Below are 27,641 nucleotides of genomic sequence, written 5' to 3' on the forward strand. Positions count from 1 at the left end.
GAAGTTAAGCAGCCATCAGGCCTTCGCTTGATTGAGTATCCAGGTTGAGAGCTATCTGGAGCCTCACCACCTGCCTGCATATGTAATGGAGGGGAAACACACTTACCCCTAAGTGGGTTACTGTTATCTGCTTGTCACATGATGTGCTTTGCAGGACATATATTAACCCTACATGCTACTTTCATTCAAAACTGGGATTAGACAATGCACAAATCTCCCCAGCAAGTGCATTAATCTCCAGAGTTATTTTACCATTATTTTCATTCCATGAGATTTACTGTGCACACAAAGATCTATGCAGCAGGTGCCTTAATCCCATAAAATATTTTAAAATGCAGACTTATCGACCAATTAAGCAGAACAGATTTACTGCCACATTTCTCATTGTTGCCAATTTCTTTTTGGCAAAGTAAAAAAAAAAATGTATAAATTGAGGCCTAGACTTTGAATTGTGCTTGTGTCACTTTTTATCATAACCACACCTCAATGCAAAATCACATTTCTTAAATATTGTAATCTGCTCAAATGTACTACTGAACATATGTGTGAAGTCTTAAGATCTGTGAGGGTATGGGTTGGGATACCACCTTCTGTGATGACATTTGCAATGTCACGCTCAGTGATGTGACATGCTGTGATGTTCCGCGCCATGGTGTCCCTTGCATATTGTCTACCTTGGTTAGTATCCGCACTTTTTTTAGGACTTGTACCCTGCCTTGTATAATGTAAATGGTGCTCATGTAATGTGCTTCAATACCTTTGTGTCGAGTTCACACAATATATAATTTTTTTTTTAAACCTATCATTGAAAATCTGGGTGTTTGCCAATGTCATTTTCATATTATTGAATAATCTCTTTGTTGCTTCTAGTTTTGAAATGTTCCAGTTTCTGTGTAATTTAATTTATCTGATATACATGGGAACTGTGGAGCAGATTTACTAAGGGCTTGTGTTGTCCTTGCTTCGCGCACGGCTTAATTGTAGTCTACATTATTGTGGCCTGCCATGTCTGCATGCTCTCATGTTCATCGCCACAATTGTGGCTTGGGATTAAATGCTCTCGCAGAGAATTATGTTGAGCACGTTATAATGCATGCACTGTACTTGAAGAAGGAGTTGCTCTTTGTGCCTCATCGTTCGAAGTGAAATTCCTAGTTGCTCCTATTTTGATTTAAAATTTCAGCACTAGGAGGTGAGAATGTATTCTTCATTAGGTCTGGGAACGGTACATAATACCCAGCTACCTTAGAGTCATGGCTCTGTACTAAGTAATGAGACATATTGTCCAGAAATTATTGTTTGTTTGGTGCTGAAGAATGGACTAAGCATCTTCAACCTTAAAACTGATCTACTTGGTATTGGCAAATAGATCGATTTCTGTTATCCTCCGAAGAGTTTCTATGTGTTTCTGGGGACCCAGCTCTACGTTGGTTACAGTGAAAGGAATATTTTTTTAACTAGATATTGACTATTGATTTTGGTGGCACTTTAATTCCTGAAAGGAAAAAAGGATTACTGTTGCACTCATTATGTCCTTAAGAGTTGAGAATATACATCCAATCACCTAAGTCCTTGGTCCCATGATGTCACTCTCCCCGGCAGCTCCACAGCTACCTGCGTCGCCCGTGAAGCCAGCCAGCCAGCCCTCCGTGGTAGGGTTCGAGCCCACCCTTAGCCCGCTCTTTTGCCTGATTGTTCAATTTGTTGTGCTTTTGCTTGGTGCTGTCTTAGTGGACTTGAGTTGTCGTGATTGTGTCTGTTGCCGTTTTTTTCTTGGGTCTTCCTCGTTGTGTTCTTGTTTTTCGTTTTTCCCGCCATTTCGCCCCGTTTCCCGCTCCCACCTCCAAGCTGCTTGTCCCTCCGCCCTCCCCTACAAATGCCGACCGCTGCAGGGGCGCAGGCATGAGTCCTCAGACTTCGGTCCCAAGACATCACTCTCCCTGACAGCTCCACGCCTATCTTCGTCACCCCTGAAGTCAGCTAGCCCTCCGTGGTAGGGTTCGAGCCCAACCTGAGCCTGCTTTTTTGCCTGATTGTTCCATTTGTTGTGCTTTTGCTTGGTGCTGTCTTAGTGGACTTGAGTTGTCGTGATAGTCTCTGTTGCCGTTTTTATTCTTGGGTCTTCCTCGTTGTACCCCCTCGTGGTGTTCTTGTTTTTCTATTTTCCCACCATTTCACCTCATTTCCCCCCGCTCCCACCTCCTAGCTGCTCGTCCCTCCCCTACAAATGCAGACCGCTGTGCCGTTGCACTGCTGGAACACCAAAGGGGCACCTAAGGCAAGCCCGTTTGCGCCCGTCCTCGCCTGGATGGCGCCCAGTGCCAGACCCCCTGGCAGACGCGACCTCCACAGGACCCGACGCCGCTATGACACTAACACCCTCCTCGCACTCAATGCCAGCCGAAATTCCACCTGCTTCCAGGCCACCCCTTAGCACACCCACAGACCTTTCACCTGTTGCAGCTGCAGCAACACCAGCCAGCGCACACCAGCACGGCCTGCCCATTCCAACACCACAGGCCACACCCATGTCAGCTGCATACTGCTCAACACCCGCTCAGTCCATAAGCAGGCCATCGAACTCTGGCGACCTGCTCGACTCCTCCGCCCCGGACGTCACCTTCCTGATGAAGACCTGGATGAACACCTCCTCGGTACCGGACATAGCCATAGCCATCCCAGACGGCTACAAGATCACACGCAGGAACAGGAACAACAACACACCAGGAGGGGGAATCGCCATCATCCACAGGAACACCATCAGAATCTCAACCAGCACAGAGGACGCCCCCAGCATGGCCGAACTCCTACACTTCCAGATCCACGTTAACAACAACACCGCCCTCAGAGGAACCCTTGTTTTCAGACCAATGGGACCCCGAACACAGTTCAGCGAATCCATCACCGACCTCATCAGCACGCATGCCATCAGCTCCACAGACTACAGCCTCCTCGGAGACCTGAACTTCCACCTCGAGAACACCAATGACAGCAACTCCACAACGCTGATCGACAACCTCGCCAACCTCGAACTCAAACAACTCGTCACGTCTCCCACCCACTCCGCTGGACACAGGCTCGACCCCATCTTCTCCACCAGCGACCACGTCACTTTCAGCCACACCACACAGCTCCACTGGATCGACCACCACTGCATCGACTTCTCCATCGAGAAACACCCCACACACAACCAACCACAACGCATCCCACACCGCAACTGGAAAAGAGTCACTGAAGACCAGCTCATCACCACACTCGCCCGAGACCTTCCACCCACGCCCTCTGAGACCAATGCAGCAGCCCACAGCTTCAGGCAATAGATCGACGACTGCACCAACACCCTCACCCCGATCAAGAAACCCTCTAACAGATGCACCAACACAAGAGCCATCTGGTTCAACACTTCCCTCCAGAACTCCAAGCACACCTGCAGAAGACTCGAGAAGCAATGGTGCAATGACCAGACAACAGACAACCATGCAGCCCTCATGAACGCCAGACACAAACACCACCAACTCATCCAATCCACCAAAATAACCTCCGTCAAGGAGCATATCGACAATAACGCACACAACAGCAAAGAGCTCTTCAACATCTTGAAATAACTCCACACTCCCAGCTCCAGCTCCAATGACGTACCGCTGTCACAAGAACTCTGAGAATCCCTGGCCTCCTTCTTCACCGCAAGATCGCAGACATCCACAACAGCTTCGACACCCAGGAACTGACGACAGATGCCGACACCCCGACCCAACACCCACCACACACACCAACCTTCTGCTCTCCTGGAACAACATCTACAACGAAGACACACTCAAAATCTTGAACACCATCCACTCCTGTTCACCTTCCGACCCCTGCCCTCACCACATCTTCAACAAGGCAAGCTCCTTCATCGCACCCCAACTCAGAAAAATCATCCGCAGCTCCTTCAAGTCTGTCACCTTCCCAGAGAGCTGGAAACATGCCAGATCAACGCCCTCCTCAAGAAACCCAAGGCGGATCCAAGGGACCTCAAGAACTTCTGACCCATCTCCCTGCACCCGTTCCCGGCAAAAGTCATTGAGAAGACCAATTTATAAAAGCGGAAAAAACGCACCGGGTTGCGTGCATTGATGTACAAGAACATGCATATGTTGAACACTATAGAAAACAAATTGATAAAGCAGAACTATGGATAAATATTCTGTTTATTTCAGTAATTCTATTTTTTTTGGTCATTTTTTATCATCTTTTTATCAAAAAATATATATATATATTTAATACATAAAATAGTACACACAATTCATATTGGACATTTTCTAGCTTCTATTGATTGTTCTCCATTTATCTAGTGCATATTCTACATTAATTTAATTATACTCTTGTATTTTCTAAAGGAGACAATCACAATGACTGGTTACAATGTATTGGTTAATCACGTCAATTCATGATAATATCTGTTACAGTCAAATCATTACTGTCCACATATCCCTGGTTGTTTTGTACAGAACCATTCATCAACGCGTTTCGGCTATTGCCTTCTTCAGGAATTCTGTATTACCAGTGAAAAGCTATGAGAAGACCACCAACAGACAACTGACCCACTTCCTGAAGGAGAACAACGTCCTGGACTCCTCCCAATCCGGCTTCCGCAGCAACCACAGCACCGAGACCGCCCTCATCGCCGCCAATGACGACAACAGGACCATACTGGACAAGGGCGAAACCGCGGCCCTCATTCTCCTGTACTTCCCGACTGCTTTCGACACTGTCTGCCTCCACACCCTGCCCACACGCCTCCACAATTCAGGGGTCCGAGGCAAAACCCAGGACTGGATAACGTCCTTCCTCACCAGCAGGTCCCAGGGAGTCCACCTCCCCCTGGGTCGATCAGAATCCACCACAATCACCTGCGGCATACCCCAAGGATCAACCCTCAGCCCAACCCTGTTCAACATCTACATGGTACCATTCGCCAACATCGTCCGTGCACACCAGCTCAACATCGTCTCGTAAACCGACGACACACAGCTGATCGTCTCCCTCATCAAAGGCCCAGCCATCGCCAAATCCAATCTCCACGAGGGAATAAAGGCCATCGCCGATTGGATGAAAACTAGCCGACTGAAATTTAACTCAGACAAGACAAAGGTCCTCATTCTTGGCCCCACCTCCTCCGCATGGGACGACTCCTTGTGGCTGACCTCGCTGGGAGCTGTCGCGACACTCACAAACCATGCACGCAATCTGGGGTTCACCGTGTCATCCTCTGGCTTCAACACCCTCCGAATGCTCTGCAACATCTACAGATGGATCCCCACCGAGACCAGGAGAATGGTCACCCAAGCACTCGTCAACAGCAGGCTGGACTACGACAATGCCCTCTACACGGGAACCACTACTACATTCCAGAAAAGACACCAATACATACAAAATGCCTCTGCACTCCTCATCCTTGGACTCTGCCGCCACAGCCACATCCCCACCCACCTTAGAGATCTGCACTGGCTCCCGGTCAACAAGAGGATCACCTTCAAACTCCTCACCCAGGCTCACAAAGCACTTCACAACGCCGTACCAGCATACCTCAACGAATTACTGTCCCCGAACCTCCAACTTCGCTCTGCCGACCTCGTCCTCGCCACCATCCCACGCACCTGCCGAATGACCACTGGCGGCAGATCATTCTCCCACCTCGCCGCAAAGACATGGAACACCCTCCCCACCCAACTGCCCCACACCCAGGACCTGCTGACCTTCAGGTGACGTCTCAAGACCTGGCTGTTCGACCAGTAGCTGCCTCCCCAACCACTCCCCCTCCCCTTAGCGATTTGAGACCCTCACGGGTGAGTAGTGCGCTCTACAAATGATTGAATAAGGAAGGTGTGGTTGGGAACAATAATGTCTTTACAGAAACCTTTTTGCAACTAGAAAATTACTTTTCACCTAAAGTTTGCATTGGCATTGCACATTACACAGTGTGGCTGGCACCATGCAGTGCCTGCCACACGGTGCAGGGATGCTGTGGTGCCCCCCCAAGGCCCATAGCAGAGGGCACAGGGGAAGGGCTTGGGCTTGGGGCCAACAAAGTCACTTTCTGCCTGCCTTTTCATGGCAGGCTGACTGTCATGACATGGCAGGCGGAAGGTGACATCATAATCCTTACAGTTGGTCCGCGGCTGGCTCTGCTGTCATTTTGGGATTACAATTCTGCCCGCCACCCCGATGGGCTCTGTGAGCTTGTCAGAAGCAGAGTGGAATTCCACCCCGGGATTCCCTCTAACCGCCCGTATCCTAATATGGGGGCTTAGGGGTTTAGACGGAAGCCTATGATGTCAGGCAGAAAGCCTCTGAGGACCTTTCGAATGGCTTTCCGCCCGACATCATAATAAGGGCCATAGTAATTAATTGTATTTTTAACATTTGTAACACTAACTTTTAGGGATGAGACGCAAGGGTTTGAGGCAGGGAAATTTATTAATGCTCACATATTAATTTTAATATGTGAGCATAAATTATCATAGACAAATTAATTACTTTTAAAAGTTGATAGTTAATTCAAAACATATTGACATTAAATAGTAAAATACTTAAAATACTTTTATAAAATAATTTTACAAACAATTTATGCACCTACTTTTTTCAAAGCATTAAAATGTGAAAGACATATACTCACACCATTTTTCATATTTACATTTTTTATTTAAAAAGTATATAAAAATAAGAATTTTTTAAATATATAGGACAAAATATAACATACTTCTATAAAAAAACAAATGAAATATTATCAACTATGTGTAACATATTTTGTTAGATTTTTTAAAGCATGGCTTTTCTATTGACTTTAATGGGGAAAAGTGTCCCTTTTTTTCTTTGTACATTCAGGCTTGACATCTGTGGGGTGCATCTGTTTCTACAGACTGTAGAGCTTCACAGTCAAGATCGGATGCAAGGAAGCGCTGCAGTCAGATAAGAACAATTAACTTTGTATTTTTAAGTATATACATGGCTTCATTTATTGTAAGACGAGAGGGGGAAGTAGTTAGATGTTAGATAGAACAGAAATGTGTGTTTTCAATGTTTTTACCCTTTTACTTTTCCATGCAGGTTGTATTTGTATCCCCATGTTGAGACGACTGGTTTTTTTTCAAACTTGGTTTAAAAAAGGTTTAAACCTATTTGAATGAAAAGCAATATTTTCCTTTTTTGGCGTAGTGTGTTTTTCAACTGTTTGGTTTGGTGATTACTCAGGACAAAGGCAGTAGGACTGCTGAAGATGATTGAATTTCGTGGATCACTTACTGCAGGATTGTTTTTTAGGAATTTTTATATGGAAAAGTTTTTTTTCTGGGGTTATATTTCTACAAACATACTTTTCCTTCTGGATTTTTAATCTCAACACTTTTTGGAAGCTGGTCATGGCATCAGCCAGCTGAGATATTGCGTGTTGGAAACTGTCAAACAACATGAGGGTAAAGACAATCATCAGGAACTATTAAAAAGAGAAAACTATTGGATTTTCACCTTAAGCAGCATTAAAACATTCGGCCTAAATGACCGAGTGGAATATTTATGTTATCTTTGAACAGCTGGGGCCCCAGCCAATGACTCCTTACCAGCGCAGAGTGGTTTCTTCATTTTTTCATTTCATCATTTTAAGCTTGTAATTCATGTTGAATCACAGTAGTTTGTTTAACATAGCCTTGTATAATTATATCTCATGTCAGTTCAAGTTTTACTGATTCTTAGTGATTTTCAGCGAACCCCCGGTTTCATTTTCCGATTTTCCACTATTTTTTTCTCCATCTTCTAATCACGGACTTTTTTATCGCGCTCCCTTCCAGTTTTCACTCCCGTAAATCACTTTGTATACAGTCCCTATCAGGTCGCGCCCTTACGCTACCTCTCTTGCATATTCACTTCCGGGTGACTGACCTTTCCTGAAACCAGCCGCAGCTTTGACTGCCACGGACGTACTTTCGCGGTAAGCGCTCTTTCTAGCCACTTAACCTGTAAGGCACCGAGGTGTTCATTTGATGTTAAACTTAGGAGCTTCACACGTTATATTCACGCACGTTATATCCACGCCTGTCATTGTATCTAACTCAAACCACTCTGTTTAGTTTAATGAAATAACCGGAATGCACACGTTATCCTGCTAACAACATGCACGAGCAACAGAACGCGCAGGCTTTTCACCATATGCTTTAGACCTCATCTATGATTTTCCTTTCACGTTATACCAGTCTTTTGACCATGTACATTGCATGAACTCACTGTGATATTATTGTTTAGCATGCATTAGACAATTTATGAACTATTTTTTGACATGATGTAAAACACAAGCATTTCTTCGTTTTTAGAAATATATCCCCAGATGAAGGCATAATGGAAATGCCGAAATGCATTGGGATGGCATGAGTGCGAAATGATAAAGGAATATGAACAGTAACAAACGCTTGTGAACCTAACAAGCCATGAATATATTTGAATAAATTTTCAGACTACAATTCTTTGAGCAGAGTCATAATCTTGTGTGAAACCTTGATACAAGGACTTCTCTGGATCCTGGAGGACATCTCTCAGTGTTGAGAGTGCAACCATTTCATTTTAAGTACATTACGCCTCCGGACAGAAGGCGATACTCTGGAGATCCATACAAACTTAATAGTTTACTAAAAACGCTGTGCGCCCGGCAAGAAATACCCTTTTGCCACAGCCACATCACCACCCACCTTAGAGATCTGCACTGGCTCCCGGTCAACAAGAGGATCACCTTCAAACTCCTCACCCAGGCTCACAAAGCACTTCACAACGCCGTACCAGCATACCTCAACGAATTACTGTCCCCGAACCTCCAACTTCGCTCTGCCGACCTCGTCCTCGCCACCATCCCACGCACCTGCCGAATGACCACTGGCGGCAGATCATTCTCCCACCTCGCCGCAAAGACATGGAACACCCTCCCCACCCAACTGCCCCACACCCAGGACCTGCTGACCTTCAGGTGACGTCTCAAGACCTGGCTGTTCGACCAGTAGCTGCCTCCCCAACCACTCCCCCTCCCCTTAGCGATTTGAGACCCTCACGGGTGAGTAGTGCGCTCTACAAATGATTGAATAAGGAAGGTGTGGTTGGGAACAATAATGTCTTTACAGAAACCTTTTTGCAACTAGAAAATTACTTTTCACCTAAAGTTTGCATTGGCATTGCACATTACACAGTGTGGCTGGCACCATGCAGTGCCTGCCACACGGTGCAGGGATGCTGTGGTGCCCCCCCAAGGCCCATAGCAGAGGGCACAGGGGAAGGGCTTGGGCTTGGGGCCAACAAAGTCACTTTCTGCCTGCCTTTTCATGGCAGGCTGACTGTCATGACATGGCAGGCGGAAGGTGACATCATAATCCTTACAGTTGGTCCGCGGCTGGCTCTGCTGTCATTTTGGGATTACAATTCTGCCCGCCACCCCGATGGGCTCTGTGAGCTTGTCAGAAGCAGAGCGGAATTCCACCCCGGGATTCCCTCTAACCGCCCGTATCCTAATATGGGGGCTTAGGGGTTTAGACGGAAGCCTATGATGTCAGGCAGAAAGCCTCTGAGGTCCTTTCGAATGGCTTTCCGCCCGACATCATAATAAGGGCCATAGTAATTAATTGTATTTTTAACATTTGTAACACTAACTTTTAGGGATGAGACGCAAGGGTTTGAGGCAGGGAAATTTATTAATGCTCACATATTAATTTTAATATGTGAGCATAAATTATCATAGACAAATTAATTACTTTTAAAAGTTGATAGTTAATTCAAAACATATTGACATTAAATAGTAAAATACTTAAAATACTTTTATAAAATAATTTTACAAACAATTTATGCACCTACTTTTTTCAAAGCATTAAAATGTGAAAGACATATACTCACACCATTTTTCATATTTACATTTTTTATTTAAAAAGTATATAAAAATAAGAATTTTTTAAATATATAGGACAACATATAACATACTTCTATAAAAAACAAATGAAATATTATCAACTATGTGTAACATATTTTGTTAGATTTTTTAAAGCATGGCTTTTCTATTGACTTTAATGGGGAAAAGTGTCCCTTTTTTTCTTTGTACATTCAGGCTTGACATCTGTGGGGTGCATCTGTTTCTACAGACTGTAGAGCTTCACAGTCAAGATCGGATGCAAGGAAGCGCTGCAGTCAGATAAGAACAATTAACTTTGTATTTTTAAGTATATACATGGCTTCATTTATTGTAAGACGAGAGGGGGAAGTAGTTAGATGTTAGATAGAACAGAAATGTGTGTTTTCAATGTTTTTACCCTTTTACTTTTCCATGCAGGTTGTATTTGTATCCCCATGTTGAGACGACTGGTTTTTTTTCAAACTTGGTTTAAAAAAGGTTTAAACCTATTTGAATGAAAAGCAATATTTTCCTTTTTTGGCGTAGTGTGTTTTTCAACTGTTTGGTTTGGTGATTACTCAGGACAAAGGCAGTAGGACTGCTGAAGATGATTGAATTTCGTGGATCACTTACTGCAGGATTGTTTTTTAGGAATTTTTATATGGAAAAGTTTTTTTTCTGGGGTTATATTTCTACAAACATACTTTTCCTTCTGGATTTTTAATTTTGGGATTGCTGATTTTCATGAACATTGATATCTATCGGAATTCTTCTTGTAATTTTGTTTTGGAGAATGGATTTTTTGCGGTCTTTTTTTCACAAACATACTAGCCTTTCGGGATTTGGGTTTTTTTTGGGTTTGCGGTTTTACTAATCAAATTATTTTAATTTCCTACAATTGGCTTGTAGGAGATGGTTTAGTTGTAAAAAAGTAATTTTTCGGGAGTTGAGCTTTTCTTTTATGTTGGTTTCCCTGCATGAATTATTGGAGTATTGGAGACTCTTGGTGATAGGTGATTTGAAAAAGTCACCAGGATTTCAAAAATGAAGGCAACTACAGGTAGAAACCTCAAAAATCCTTTAATTTGTATAAAAAGAATTTAAAAAATCCAATTCTATTTAACAGTATTGTCAAAACACGAAGTAAGTTAGAAAAGGTATTATTATGTTTTAGAACTGTAGCATGTATGTACGGTAGTCTAGATAGTCTTAAGTCACAATCAACGGAAATTGTTTAATTTTTGACAGTAGTCACTTGGACATCTCTTTACATTTTTTAGAAACATGTGGATTCAGACTACCTGAAAATGATTGCTCTATTCTCATTTTTTGAAAACTTTGGGCCTGATTATGAGTTTGGCGGTCTTACCACTGTGCTGCTGTGGTGGCGGTCTCCTGCCTGCGTATTGCAATGTCTCTGATGTGCCCGCTGTGGTGTTTCTGCCTTCGGTGAATTGTTTTTTCAAATGTGTCGATGCATGTATGTATATTTTGACCGCAAACATGCTAAATGTACATATGAATGTTGCATGTGAAAAAATACCTACTACAAATACTTTCCCATTGCTGTGCCCAGCCCAGTCTATGGGTAAATACTGCAAAATGGACTTACCTGGATTTCAGCTACTGTGAAGGGAGGACCTGGAGTAAGGGATCCACGTGGGAGACTGAAGGAAAGAAATGGAAATGGGTGAGTATGCACCATAAATCCTTCAATTCCAGCGACTTGAAGCAGGTGGTCTTTCCACCTCGGTCAGCTCGTCGGAAAGCGAATTCGTAATTCGGACAGCAGTGAACTTCTCTGTACCGCCCTCACACTGCTGCTTTCCGCTTGCCGATGCAATGGCAGTCTGCGAATGTCTGGCAGTGTTGACGGTGCTCCAGCGTTTTTTTGTTCTGCAAACTGACATTGTAATACGGCGGTCCGACCTCCTAGTCAGCAGGTGGTTAATCTGAAGCCAATGCTACAGCGTTGCTAAGAACACCAAAATTGTAATCAGGCTCTTTGTTCCTTCTCTAAATTTCCCCAAAATTATAAAAGTTTTGGTGACATCTGACAATTGATTTATTGAAGGAAATATGCCATCCCTCAATTGCATTGTTAGTCTTTGCACCTCCCTCTAAGGAAGTCATGAATATTTCCTCCAGTCAATGGGGAACCTTGGCTTCCTTCTGTGACCTGAACTGCTTAGATGGCCAATCCAAGTGTCATCACACATAATTTAGAAGTGGGACCAATTTCTCTTCATTTTCGGTAAACTACTCTGAGTCAGTAAATGACCTTTAGAACTCATCCACACACTCTGGAGGCATGAAACACAATGAAATTCGTTTTTTAGCTCATACTGCAGCTTACTGTTTGACATGTAATCCTCAACTAGCCAATATGCCTGAGAAAACTGAAACAAAATCTGCGAATTTGTGTTTTAGGGAGCATTTTAGTAACGGTATCAATTCGAAGTCAATTATCACTTTTCTAGGACTTTTATTAATTGATTCAGATTTATCACTGTTAAAAATTCAGTGTATACTGAGGATTTCTTTTCAGGGAGTATGCTGTAAACTAATGGGTCTCTAGTGTTATTTATGTTATCATGAAGTGTGTACATGTGGATGAATGGTTGGGTGTAGACTTAATAACCCACCCATCATCCAAATTTCACTGGTCTCAAGGGTTAAAAGGTTATGGATTGTGCTAAATGTTAGTATTTTTTTCTGAGAGTTATTTATTTATTATTGCCATGCAAAAGTAAATGTTCATCAGTAAAAGTAGTTAGTTCAGGGGGAATGTTAATCTCTGAATAGGTTTATGGGGTCACTTGTTGTAATCCCTGCCCCCGATATACCTACGTAAAATAAATTGTTGTCCAGAGACTTTCATTTCTGATTTGTATTTTTAGATCATTAGAGAAGACATAGCTGTTCCTGGCCAAATGTTTCTAGACGCCATTTAAAAAAAATGGTGGATGTGTTGCAGTGATGATGTAATATTTCAGGAACCAAGAGACTAATATACTTCATTTTGGTGTCAAAACATAGGTTTTGGGGGTCATGTAGTCTTCCACAGACAGAAAATAAACCCTTCGACCCTTCCTCCATTTTCTAAAATGGCAGCTGTAATAGAGGTTGAAGAGACATATATAGAAATGAAACAAATAATAATGGAATCCTTGTATGTATACACCAAATAATGTTTATGATCGGAATATGAAAAAACAAAATAATGTTTATCACTCCTGTTTTGACACATTTTTATAGTTCACTTTATTTATTTGTATCAGAAATTGTTTGTGGTACATTTGCAGTATGTTGAACATTTGAGAAGAGCATATCGACACGGACATCTTTTGTAGCACAGGTTTAACAAGTACATGTACGTGTAAGTTCAGTGGATAGAGGCTTTAGAAATTTCATAGGTTGTCGCACCCCATCAATTATTATTATTTTTATGAACTTATAGTGTGCACAGCTACCCCAAGGGGTTTCCCAGTGCATGGCAGGAGGAAAGGATGCAGGGAGCTAAGTGAGCAGGTTAGAAAAGCCAGGTCTTCAGGCCCCTGCAAAAAGCAGGAAAGGACACACAGTTCCTCAGTGAATCTGGAAGGGAATTCCAGAGTTTGGGCCTAAATAATCAAAAGTGCATCTCTTAATGGTTGACAAGCGATGCCTGGGTACAGTAAACAGGGCCTGTTGCAAGGATCTCAAAGATCTAGATGGATGGTGTGGGCAAACCAAATCCAAAATGTATTTAGGACCACATCTGGCTTTTGCTTTAAACATATAGCATAGAGCTTTAAACTTGATGAGATTTGAGATAGTAAGCCTGTGCAGATCATAAGAGACTGAGGCAAATTTGGACAACCGATAAAGAAGCCTAGCAGCAGAATTCTGCACTAGCTGCATTTGAAAGATAGTTGTTTTGTCGGCTTACAAATACAGCACATTACTGTAATCAAGTCTGGAGATGATAATAGCTTGAATCACTGTCCTTTGCACACAGGATCTTTTTAAGCCATTTAAGTATTGTAAAGCAGGTGGCTGTCACCTTAGCCACTTGTGGCTTCATGGATAACAATTCATTCTCAAGGAACCCCAGGTTCTCAACCTTGTCTGATGGTGTGGGTAGAACAACTAAAGAAGCAGTTCAATGACATGGGTCCCGAAGAGTGAGGGTTCTTACCAGAATCAAGACCTCTGTTTTATCCCCGTTGAGCTTGGATAGGTTGTTATACAACCAGGAGTAAATCTGAGTCAAGTCAAAACTGAGGTCCGAAGACCCATGACTCTGAGCAGATGACAAGGTAAAGATGATCTGGATATCATCCGCCTAGGGAAAAAGGGAAAAAGGAAGGACCCACTGCTCAGCTAAAGGGCGGATATAAATGTGAAATAATATCGGGCTCAACACAGAGCACTGCGAAACTCCAGAAGAAAGAGCTTGTGATTGGGACCTGGCAGTAGAAGAAAAAGCCTGAAAGGATCAATCATTAAGAAAGGATCAGAACCACTCCAAGGCCAGGCAATCAAGACCAAATGCCATCAGTCTGTCCATTGAAATGGGATGAGAACTGGTGTTAAAGGGAGTGCTAAGATCTAATAAGATGAGCGCAGCTGTTTCTCCCTCATCCAAGCGCTGCTCAATATCTTTCCAACCAAATTTACACGGATCTTTCTCTACATATGCATGATCTAAAACATTTATACATCTTCTAGTCAAATAGAACACTCTATTATTGTGTCCATGCACAGAATGTGATGTTGGTGGAAGATCATCTAGCGGGAATGATCTCTTTAACTCACTGTACTGAAGATCGTCAAATGTGTGACAGTCAGAACTCGTCTTCCACACATGCACAAGGTATGTTAATTTTACAGAATATGAAGCAGGATTAAGTGTCTTTTCTCACCTGTTCCATATTGTATCCATAACTCTGACAATCCTTGACTTATGAATATTGCAACAAATCTAAGTAGCAAAATAATAAAATCTGAGTCATTTGACAATACAATGACTCGATAGGAAATATTTTGAACAACCTACTCAACATGTGGCACAACACGAAGGTCAGCTTCCTCCAATTTGCTGGTAAGTTTTTGAACAATATGGCCCGTACCTATTGAATATCTCTCTGCAAGCACCAGCTCCTCATTGACAATTATTCCACTTGCAATAATTGATAAGTACGTGTTCAATGAAGCATCAGTAATGTTTCAGCGAGTTAGCATCTCCCAGTTTATCTTGTTTGATGTTGCTGACCGGAATTTATCAAGTTGCATAGGTACAGGTGTTGCATTTTTGATGCATGCAAGGTCTATTGTTCCACTTGTAGACATTCGCCAGGTTCTCTCACATTCTTTGACAGACAGTTCAAGATAAGTGTCAAAGACAGTATGCAGTTCTTGTAAGGTGCACATGGACTTTGATATCTGTATAACTGTCTGAACAACCTCTCCAAAGTTTCGTATAGATGAAATCTTGACTATTCACAATTGTGACATGTAGTCCACAACAACAGCAGTTTTCAATGAGGACACCTTTTCGAATTGAAATTCTTTAGGTGAAAGTTTTTTCATACTCTTCCACGAGTTTGTGCTTCACTGGTTTGGTTGCAGCAATTCTATCAAGCATTTGTTGGAAGAAGATCCTGCAGCAGAATGTACTGGAAAAATTCAGCCCTTTCTTTTGCTGCATCCACCTCTCTATGTGTTTATGAAAGTAGTTTCTTTGTGATCTGTTTTGTAGTGGTTGGCTGAACGAAACACTTACTGCGGCAATTAAAGCGTAGAAGTTTAGCTTTAGTGATTATATCAGCCAGCTTTTTCTCTTTCAAGACAAAGCTCTCCTGCATCACTTCTGCATATAGTTTTGATCCATGTTCCAGGACATCTAGTAGACGTGTGCTTATATCGTTATCCACATATTGTTTGGTTACGAAGTTGTGTAGTCACACAGGCTCAGTCATTGCAAAGGTTTTTTTGTTGTTGCTGCTGCATGAAATAAAAAAGGCTGTCAACATCTTTATTAAAATGTTCCCCTCTCTTACCCACAAGTTTGTGGTGAGGAACAATTTTACAATGGTGCATTAATTTAGAATTTGTAGTAACAATTAGAGAGAGAGTGAAACACAGGGACACTCTCAGTCCCCCAGGTCAGTATGCGTTAAACAACAAAAGAGTGTCGAGCTAAATGTAAGCACATGAACAGAGAAGGAATCCACCTAAATAATTCACACTGGAAATCATTAGGGATTTTTTAGAAGCCCTCACTCACCACCATGGGTAGTGACATGCTTCATCATCGGGCCCACCAGGAGAAGCCGAATGCCTCCCTGGTGTGCTGCAACTCCAGAATACTGCGTAGCTGGTTTTTGTGACAGTGATGTGAAAAACAGTGGTTTAAAAATGTCAAAGAGCTGTACCAGAAGAAAAACTTTATTCAGTGGTCAGCCTTACATAGTTAAAATTGTATGTGTTTGGAAATCTACCAGATATTATTTTGGATATTTCCACTTAAAGTGGGGTCGACCTGTTTCTGCCCTTATGTGTGTGGTTTACTGGGCTTTCTTCAGGACCGTATAGATGTGTACCTCAGCGGTGTGGGCGCGCTAAGGCCCACCCTTACCTGAGGACCTAGAATTTAAAATTAGGTGAAAAATAAGTACAAAAAACAAACCAACAAGTAGTGGGATTTACCTCAGAATTTGAGGAACCTGTATAGTCTAAAAAACAGAAAAGACATACATACATAAAAGACAAACACAATTAGTGCGATCTGTCTGTAGTGTTTTCTGCAAGAAACAGATCTCTGAGTGGAAGTGCTTAAAGCTAGTCCAGTTGCGTGACCATGGTGTTCTCCAAATACGTTTAGTGCAAGAAAACGCTGTTCTGGGATCAGACAAGCGTGTGAACATGCACTATGGTAAGAGGAGAATGATCGATTAATGAAATACGTTTAGTGCAAGAAAACGCTGTTCTGAGGTCAGACAAGCGTGTGAACATGCACTATGGCAGAAGATAACTGGCCGATTAAAAAACGGCGGATATGGCATCACTCGTGGGTAGCGATCAATGGGCCTGAAAATCAGGCCAAAGGTGATGTATTCACACATAGGACTAGAGAAATGTAAAATTAACAATGAAAAAAAAATATATATGGAGGATTTCTCATTTGTAAATTAAAAGATCCACACCCCATAGGTCTCGGGAGGGGGGTGGAGGTGACAATGCGACACCCTGCAGGGGGACATTAGATCAGGATAAATGAGGATAGTTACATTGTAATGGTAGAAGGCAGATTACTTAGCTCTATAGCGATAGAAGAAAAGGATCTTACGCCCGCAACGCCCAACACCCGTTTGGCACCTAGCGTATCCTGCAACCGGACCTAGTGGATGTGGTCTCGGAATCGGCAAACACTAAAGTGAGGGTGTCGGTAGGGGCGTGGTTGACCGGCGACGCCCAGCAGCCAATCAGGCCTTTTCCATCGAAACAAGGCTTGCAACTCAAGCTGTCTCCTATTGTGATGTCAGTGGAGTGGGCCTCCACTCAGCTTTCAGAGTGACAGCGAGGCTTGAAACTCAAGCCTGTGTCCTTGCTTTCCGATGGTGAACAATAACTTTATTAGTTGCAGCGATTAAAGTCTGGACAAAGACGACACTTCAGCATTCTAGGGACAATCGTAAGGGATGTATCTAATAAGTTATACAAAAATAGAAATGCCCAATATAATAATATCCACCAGCATAGTGTTTAAATGGTATTTTGACAGATCGTCACGAGTGGGAGATAGTATCTTTTCTTAAGGTTGAGAGCACAATAGTGGTCAGGTGGTCACTCAATGATTGCCCTTGATTAGAGTTATAGAAAGTTCTTTATGAGTACAAGAAAAAGGGTTGTAGGCACGTCGAGACAATGCCTATATTGTGGGAAGTTCTATTCTTCAAGGATGATTGCAGAGTTCTGTCACTCACAATTGGTAGAGTAAAACAGGGGTTTGGTCTGTCCAGTAGCGCAGATAGGGGACTAGGGTTTGAGTACTGTGGACCAGGGAATCTGGTCATTCAGGCCATTCAGATTTGTACCCAGTCTATATACCCAGCGTTGTTCTTTTTCAAAAAGGACACTGCTCGTGTTCCTTTCAGTAGTGATTTGCTCAATAATGGTCCAGTGAAGATCATTTGGGGTATGGTTGTGTTGGATGAAATGTTCGCTCATTTTAGTAGTCGAATATCACACGAGCAGTGTCCTTTTTGAAAAAGAACAACGCTGGGTATATAGACTGGGTACTATTCTGAATGGCCTGAATGACCAGATTCTAAAACATCCCTAATGATTTCCAGTGTGAATTATTTAGGTGGATTCCTTCTCTGTTCCTGTGCTTACATTTAATTTAGAATTTACCATCTCCCTGAAAAGATTACAAATAAAAAGAGCTTCATGGTAAACTCGCTGCCATTGAGCAACATATTCACTTTTATGTGTCTGACCAACAGTTCGCTTGGAGCTTTTCTGTGCTCTCTATATCGCCTCTTCCAGGTTCATATCTGGAGCCACAGCATTGAATCTTCCCTCTCTGTCTTTCACCACAAAATGTCTTGAATGAACGTTCTGTAGAGTTATTGTTTCTCCACCTCTAGCTTCTTCAATCTTTCCAAATACCCGGACCCATATCTCAGGTGCTTTATGCAATCTAATTTGCAAAACACAGTAATCAGTTACTCCACACATCACATGCCGCTCCCAATCACCTTCTCAATCAACATGTACCAAGGTTTTTCCTAGAGCTATCATGTATAAAACATTCCCCCAGTACTTGCAAAGTTCTGATTTTTCTTCACATTCTTTGACAAACTCTACAAACTTGTTTTTCTGATGTTGAACTGAGTGTATTGAACGTTGCCTGGCTCTGCATTGTGTCTTTTGAATGAAGTGCACCCTGTGCCCTGTTCACTTCTGAGATAAGATATGCAAAATCTAATTTGTCATTCTTTCTCCAGAAAGCATTCCAATGCAATGTTTCTATAGCCTCAGATATGATGAGCATATCTTGTAACAAACGGAAATAATGAGTTCCACTCAATACTGACTGGACAGTTTTGCTTCCAAAGATTTCAGCCTCAATAAGTGCATCATCAATGCTACATCCACTGAGGTAACTTCCTGCAAACTGCAATGCAAATTTTGTCATGTGGAAAAAGTCCATCATTGGATAAAGATTATCAAATTCTACTGGATTGCTCATAAAAATGTCAATTCCAATACGAAAAACACCTTCATCACAGAAAATTGGTAGGATTGGCTGGTCTTCATGCTAAGCATGCACAGTGGGACAGTATTCCTGGTAGATCAGAGCATGAATTCCAGGCCACAGTGGAAAAGGTTTTTATTCATCCTTCAGTACTTACCGAATAGGCAATATCATACATTTAGTTAAATCAGCCTTGTGGACCACAGCATCAGGTAGAAGAAGATCCATGTCCTCAGTCACTTTAAAACTTTCTAGTAGACTGAGATGTGTTGATGGCTTGTACTGATTTTGCACACATTGGCAAAGTAGTTTGGTAATATAGTTGCAGCTTTGTTTTCTTATGCTTTGTGTTAGGGTGGATAATAAGGCACAAAGGCTGTATATATTTCTCAGTGTTGAAATGTATTGAGTTATTAGGTGATGTAACAAGGTACATGAACAACACCTAGGTCAGGATGAGCTGATTTGTGAATAATCTGTGTGGTTTCTTTTTGTCCAGGTGCTTCTTGCTTCAAGCAGGGGCCACTGGAAGCGCAAAGAAAGGGAGAACAGCAGTAGTAAATATTGGTCTGAAAATTCATATGTTTTTTGTAAACCTCCACCACACCTGTCCGGTACAATTGTGTGGGCTTATAGGATTTGTAATTGAATAGTGTCTTGGGGAATAAAAACATGTATAGGCGTTTCTGTTCATTGACATGCGTGGTTGACCTCTTCCCTTAGATTCAGGGTTATCGCACCTGGGTTAAACTCACCCTGGTTTCAAGGTACTTTTTATATCTCCCCATTACTCCCTCCCAAATGAACATTCAAACTGTTCACGTTTCAAGGCAGACACTGGGATGCGTTATCGTTAGGTTAGGGTCTAATGTCTTTGGATCAAGAAGGTGATAAACAGGGGTTCTTTACTGCGTTTTAAAACAAATAGTGTGCCCTGTCAGTTTCTCCCCCATCACTGTGACCCATCCTCCCTCTTTCCCACCCCAACCCGAAAACCTCCTGTCCTGCTGTCACTCACTCGCTCTACCACAACTCTCTAAAGTTGTGGCTGCTCTTCAGCTTCCTCTGATGGGACCCACCACTCCTCACAGCAGGAGTCAGACACCTCGTCCCTGTCAGCGGCATCCTCTGGTTTTGTGTCCACACTGACTGACGTCCTGTCTGGTGGTTCCATTGTTCCTTCAACTCCTGTCTCGTTCATCCTCGGGCTCCCAACTTCCAGGGTCTGTGTCCTTTTCTCCTCCTTCTTCCTTTTGTGATTGGTTTGTTTTCACGTTAGTGCCACCTTTCTGGTTCTTCTCCCACATTAGTATTTTCTTTATTGTTCCCTGAGTTGCCTTAGTGATGCTGCCAGCTAGAGGGGAGGAGTCCTCAGGGTACATACGGTAAGTATGGGGGTTGAAGGCAGAATTCCTCACATGCCTACAGCTGACACAGCTTGTTTTCCAGCAGCTGCTTCATTGATGCAGTCTTGAAAAAGCACCATGGAAGTATCACGTGTGCTGGATGTTCCAGACAAAGAAGAGCTGGCTTTAAAACCGAAATTATCAAGCGCAGCAATTGCAAATCCCTTCCTGGTAAAGTGACTTGGAAGTGGTGTGCTGTCGGATTCACAAGATTTTACAGCATAAGCTGCTAACAAGTTCCTGCTCCATAATATGTCATTATAACTGGTTTATACATCAGTCCTATTTATTGAAGTGATTAGCTCTCTACTTTTGCACTTGTCATAGATTGAGTGGGCAGTTATGATGTGTAGCGGAGTTTTCTTTTTACACTGATGTAATTCAGAAAACATGATTTAGAAAAGACAGTACATTTGTGAGGCATAAGCCTGTTATCATCCTCTTCTTCGCTATATCTTCAAAACCATCATCAATGTTGTCTGCTTCTATTCCGAACTCAAGAACTATAGTTTGTAACAGTTTTGATTTGCTGATATTAGACAATGATGTAAAAAATGTTAAGACAACATCAGGCACTCTTGACTCCCATGAATTGGGGAACTCTAGGGCATCACAAAATGTGTCTTTAAGTCCAAAATCTACATCTTTGAGAACATTCTTTAAATTGTTCCTGCAGATTTTACTGCATCCTTTGATCTTATTTTGACAGCTAGAACTTCAGAAGTCAAATCAGCTGAGAACACCATAAGTGGCTCATTCTTTTTGTTAGACTTACATAAACAAATTCTGACATTGTACATTCTCACCAGAAAAATCTTAATTTCATTAATATGGACCAATACAGTTTAATCAATGTTGATCATTATTTCTCTGATCCTACTGAGTGGGAACCTGTAGCCATCACTCAAGAGTTGCTTTAAAACTTTATTTGCTTTTTCAAAGAGTGCAAACTTAACTGAAGGCTCGTGGTTACATTGCATCTAGGAGCTCATTGTGCATTCATATTTTCAAATGTATGCACACATGCAGTTCAGGTGGGCATTCACATCCACTACAAATATATTCACCTCTCTGTTTAGATCATCTACTTGGCTAAACACTTCATTTTGGAAGAAACTAGCTGCTGATAAAAATATGTTTGCCCTTTGAGACTCACAGACTCAGTACTTTTTTCTTTCATCAATCACTTTGTCCCTTGCTCTAGCTAAACCACAGATAACATTAAAAATCCTGTGCTTTTTGATCAGTTTTTGGAGGTGGACGAGGGGTAGCCATCGATCTTCTAAGTGGCTGGGCATTGGGATTGGTTGCTGTTGCTTTCTCAGAAAACTCAGATTCTTGTTGTGATTTACTGGTTCATGCTATTTTTGCCAATTTTTTCATAGGTTTTTTTCCATTGTAAATGCCTTTTTGCACGTGTTGTTACAATCATAAAATACTTGATCCTCTTTAACCATCAGTTTTAATCTTTTGTGAACTTCGACTTGCCGTATTTCTGCACCATCGCAAACTCTCTTCTGTCCAGCCGCAGTTGATGTTAGCTTTTCTTTTGGATTGGGTTATCACAAGACACATTTGTATTTGTTGAAGGAGTCCTCTGATTTTGCAGTTAGCAACACTCTGTCAGGAGGCAAAGATCCTCTGCTACCACCTGCTTCGCTCATGTTTATGAATTTCAGTCGATGGAAACCCTGAAGCAAAATCATTATTGAAAAAAATGACCGATGCGATGGCTAAAACACATCATAAGAGAGCTGTCATTATGTAAAATGGGGAAAGGGTTGCTCTCAGGAGTTGTTTTCTGTCTCTATTCAGCTACCTGACCATCAAAACCTATGTGTTGATACCAAAACGAAGTATATAGGTCTCACGGTCCCTGAAATATTACATCCTCACTGCAACACATCTGTCATTTTTAAAAATGTCATCCAGAAAAATTCAGCCTGGAATAGCAATGTCAACACATGCAAAATTACTTCTCTAATAATAAAAAAACGCAAATCAAAAATGAAAATCTCTGGACAGCAATTTTTCTGCATAGGTATGTCAAGGGGCCATTACTTAGAGGGTTGCTTGCCTGTTTTTACCTCTGCAACCTTCTCCCAAGGTTAAGTATTGTAGGCATACTATTTGCTACATGCATAGAAACTGCTTTTGGGACACATCCCTCAAAACGGGGTCACATGGAGGCAGATGCAAGTAGTTTAATTTGTTGTACTTTCTCACATACTTCAATCTCCATTGCAGAGGCAGGGTGGATATTTTCTTTGGTGCTATCCACAGTGTCACCCAGAGTAACCGCTCTGCCTATGCAATGGGATGAAAAATACTGCACACACCTCCAATAACTACTGGGCTCAGTTAACCTCTCCTTACAATAAAGATAGCCACCATACTTTAGGAGCCTATAGCCTCTCCTAGACATTACATAACTGGCTCGTAAAAAAACATTTGTTCTTTTTTATTTAGCCTACTAAGAAAAAAAGAATAATTTTTTGGCCACTCTGTTGAGAAAGAAAAAAGAAATGTGTAAGTTATGCTAGGGTGATTGGAATGTGTAGTGTTTTTTACCTGGAAATTGCTCTGTTGTGGAAGGAAGGAACTGGCAGTTGAACTCTGACCTTTCAAGTGGTTTTTCCCGGATGTTAAAAGTTTCTGTTACTTTGGTATTTGTTTACAGATAGAAAGATGACATTTGCAAATTGTTTTATTTTTTACATTGTGGTGAATTACTAGTGTTTTCTATGCTTTTTACTTTACTTACATCTTAAATGGTGTTTCTGTACAGAATATGTGCTGCAATTTGAACCTTTTCTCTGTTTTTTAGTAGATTAATCTGTTTGAATAAGAAAAAAACAGGTAGCTGTGTTTCCATATTTTAGGAGTTATTTCATCCCAACCCGGGCGCTGGCCAGCACCTGCCCTGAGGTATGTTCCCAGCTGAGTTAGAATAGTATTTTTGACCCCAGTCACTGTCCATCACCGGCCCTGGGATATGCCCACAGTGGCGTTAGAATAGTATTATTACCACCCCCGGGCACTGTTCATCACCTGCTTTGAAGTGTGTACCCAGCGGAGTCACAATAGTTGCCCCCCCACCAGTCACTGTTTTCTTTTTTACACTCAAAGTCTATGCACAGGACCTGCCCTGAGTTCACAACTCTGCTGAGATACATTTCTTATTTTTACACTAACCTCTGTGTAGACCTAAAGAAAGTCATACATTAATTGAAATTAGATCATTTAAAAGGGCCTCCTAAAGTCTGATTTAAAATAATCTATAAATGGTTTATATACTGACCAGTAATTGTAGCTGGAAACAGGTTTGGAGATAATCTGTAAATAATCAGTGAATTAAAAAACAAAAAAAATTATGATATGTTTAGCTGATTTACTGGGTTATTAATGAAGGTGTTTTGTCTAAACGTTGTACTTACTTGTACTGATAGATGGCAGTCTCTGAACAGCAAGCTGTTGTTGGTTTACAACTGTCACTGAAGCGTGTGGTCTCCAGCAAAATCAGTGCGTGGTGGTGGAATTTGTGCTAAAGACGTGTGTTATCTATACAATGAAGCTACAAATACCTCGTTTTAAAGGCATGCGTGGTAAAGGCATTGATTGCTTCAACATACATCCGTTGTAGCTCGCAAGGCCAATCCAAAAATTAGACTCAATGTTGATCTCCGTAAACTGAACAGGAATATTCCTATTTACAGGATAGTGTTACTCAAGATAAGTGAAATGCCATCTATGTCCAAGGGTATGAAATTATTTTTCTATTTTAGATTTTCCTGCAGCATATCACAAGGTACCTCTTCACAATGATAGAAAACAAGTACACTGTAATATATAACTGAAGAAGGATGTTTCCAATTTAGAAGAATGCCTTGGATTAGCCTCTGTGGCTGCAGTCTTCCAGAGACTTATGTTCAATCTTTTTTTGAAGATGCAAAATGTATTATTTTTTCAGGATTATAATTTGTTAATTGAGAAGGACAAGAATGATCATGATCATATTTTGAAAAAAGTACTTCAATAAATCAATCAGTCTTTATTTCGATTATCAAATCATTAAAGACATTTTACATCACAGATGATGCCACTAGGTCCAGTGTGGGAAAAAAGAGAACCCTATACATAATCATTGAACAGGGAGCCAACAATGAGCTATTAGTGCCAATGCTATATAAAAAGATGTTCACTACTGCAATGTCCTTGTTGATTTTGCACGAATGGCCCACATCCATCCCTGAAATTTTGCAAAAGCAATCGCAATAGGCTCATATGTATCAGTCTTTAAAATTCTTAGTGCCTCTACACCCGACCTAATGCCAAGATTTAAATAGACAGGTTTCAGCCATCTGTTTTGAGGGGCATTGTAAGCCGGGCATGAAAACAGAGCATGTACGATTGTTTCCTTCTGCGATGGACATACAATACAGTTAGCTTCCTTCAGGGGGTGCCATTTGCTTGTAAAGGACTTAATAGGGAGTGAACCCACTCTGACCTGATGATACAGTTTCCTGTCTTTTGGTGCAGTGATAAAATCCCAATAACTTTCAAGCAAATACTCTTGTTTGTTCTCCAAGAAGACCATCGTCAGAGTAGGACTCGTTCTAGAAGAAAATCGTTTCATCATAATCATGTTCCAATAAGCTGTCTTAATGTCTTTCTTAGAGGGAAAAGTGGTGCCTGCAGGATTTTCCCATAAACTGATCATCCCCATGTCACTCAAGATGTCTTTTATCCTTCTAAACCACGAGATCTTAGATGAGCAGTCAGCCCGCCTGGTTTCAAGGAGAGCTTGGGCATACAGGGACAGCTCTGCGGTGACCCATAGCCTTCTCCAATACGCCACAGGTTTGAATCGGACTAAGTCCCCAAACTGATTACATCCCAAATCAAGATAAAGAGGCGTAAGTGGAGTTGAAGATGGAAGATATAGCAGGGCTCTCACAAACTTATTTTGAGCTGCAGTCAGGGGTGTTAAATCTGCGAATCCCCATAGCTCCGCCCCATATAGTACTGAAGTACTAATTTTAGTTTTATATATCTTTATGACAGGAGCCACTGGTTTTGTATGGGAAAGTCTATGCTCCTTCATAAGGGCTCCTGTCAATTGGGCATGTTTAAGGGCCTGTTTGTCGATATGTGATTTCCAATTTAGTTTCCTTCCCAAGGAAATACCCAAATATGTAAAAACATTGGTCTGCTCTAGCCGGACTTTATTCATAAAAAGGTTCCCTTTAATGGCCTTGCGATTGTAGAGGACCATAAACTTTGTCTTCTCCACATTTACCTCAAGGTCATGGTCGCTGCAGAACTCTTCAAACCTTGTGAGGGCCAACTGCAACCCTCTCTGTGTCTTGGATAATATCAGGGTATCGTCTGTGAACATTAACAGGGGTGTCTTCAGTCCTGCTAGGGTGGGGACATCTGTAGGATAGATTGTGTAGTATTCCATGACCCTATTGAAGAAGAGGGAAAACAGGCTCGGGGCAAGAACACACCCTTGACGAACCCCCTTGGCAATTGGAAACGTATTTGTGACTTCTCCGTTTATGCCCCATCGTACCTGGGCAAAGTTGGAATTGTGCAGGGTAACTAGAACGGCTAGTATTTCTAGTGGCATCCCCATATCGAGGAAGGCTCTCCACATTTTAGCATGGGGCACCAGATCAAAAGCCAATTTAAGATCGATAAAGACTGCCATTAATGTGCCCCACCTATGATTACCACATTCCAATATATGGTCACAAACCTCAGAACCTGGTCGATACTACTGGTATGTGGCCGAAACCCTGCCTGCAGTGGTGACAAAATCTCTATTTGTCCATCCACGTCTGGATTCTACATAAAACCAGTCTGGAAATGATCTTTTGGATGCAGTCAATGAGGCTTAAAGGTCTATTTTTTACCAGGTTTGGATCGGTCCCCCTTTTTAAAAACCGGGATGATCTCTGCTCCAGACCATGACTCTGGGATGGGGCGCCACTTGCAATGGCATTGGCAAGTAGTTGGATATAAGTCGTCCAGTTATCCTGCATGAACAGGTCCACGGGTATGCAATCTAGGCCTGGGGCCCTGTCTTTCGGAGTTAGTTCAATGGCTTTTTGAACCTCTTGTTTAGAGAAATGCAGGGTGGTGGTAGTGTAAAGCATTACAAATAAGGCTCCCAGTTTTCAGTTTTTACGGATTTTTACAGATAAATACAGACAGAAAACAATGTGTTTTCTGTCTGCATTTATCTTTAAAAGAGGATAAATACAGAAAAATGTGCTTCTTTTAAGTAACTCTCCATGCTTTCTTTCATGAATTATAGGCCAGCATCTGAGCGGATGTATGACGTTACTCTGCATACTTTTACTCCGCATATCGTTACAACGCAACTTTTACAACGCATACCATTACAACGCATAGCGCTTTGAGGTGCTGGATAGTGGTAAGTATAATTTACTATTCTAACTCCAGTCCCCGTGGACCCTAGGGAAGGTGTTGGATAGTAAATTATACTTATTCCCTATCCTAGAGCGCCCCCCAGCGCAATGCGTTGTAATGGTATGCGGAGTAAAAGTCGCGTTGTAATGGTAGTGCGGAGTAAAAGATGCGTTGTAACAGGTGTATACCCATCTGAGCAGATGGACAGCATGGGAAATTAAAAAACAGGATGAAATGTCTTTAAATAACGGAATATGTTAACATATATTTATGGTATAGTGCTAATATCTTCCAGTGTATGTATTGTGTAATATTTGGCAGCTCAAATAGCTAAAACACGACAGACATTAAAGTATGAGTGTGCGTCTGTCAGTTACATAACTATGGAAATGTACAGTTTTACAACTTCATTTATAGACAAACACAAAATAAATATGGATAAATACAGATAAAATGGCCAAAAATAAATATGGATAAATACAGACGGAAATGGCAAAAAAATAAATACCATAAAACCGGGAGCCCTAATTACAAACTGAACTGTACTATCCCTGCCAGCAGCAAACTGGGCTTAAAAATGAGAAGTCCACATCTCAGGTGCGACATAATTTACTGGGGCTGGGTTTGATCCACCCCTGCCCCATTTGACGAGATG

This window comes from Lissotriton vulgaris, chromosome 1_1 (assembly GCF_964263255.1).
Source record: "Lissotriton vulgaris chromosome 1_1, aLisVul1.2, whole genome shotgun sequence".
Lineage (NCBI taxonomy): Eukaryota > Metazoa > Chordata > Amphibia > Caudata > Salamandridae > Lissotriton > Lissotriton vulgaris.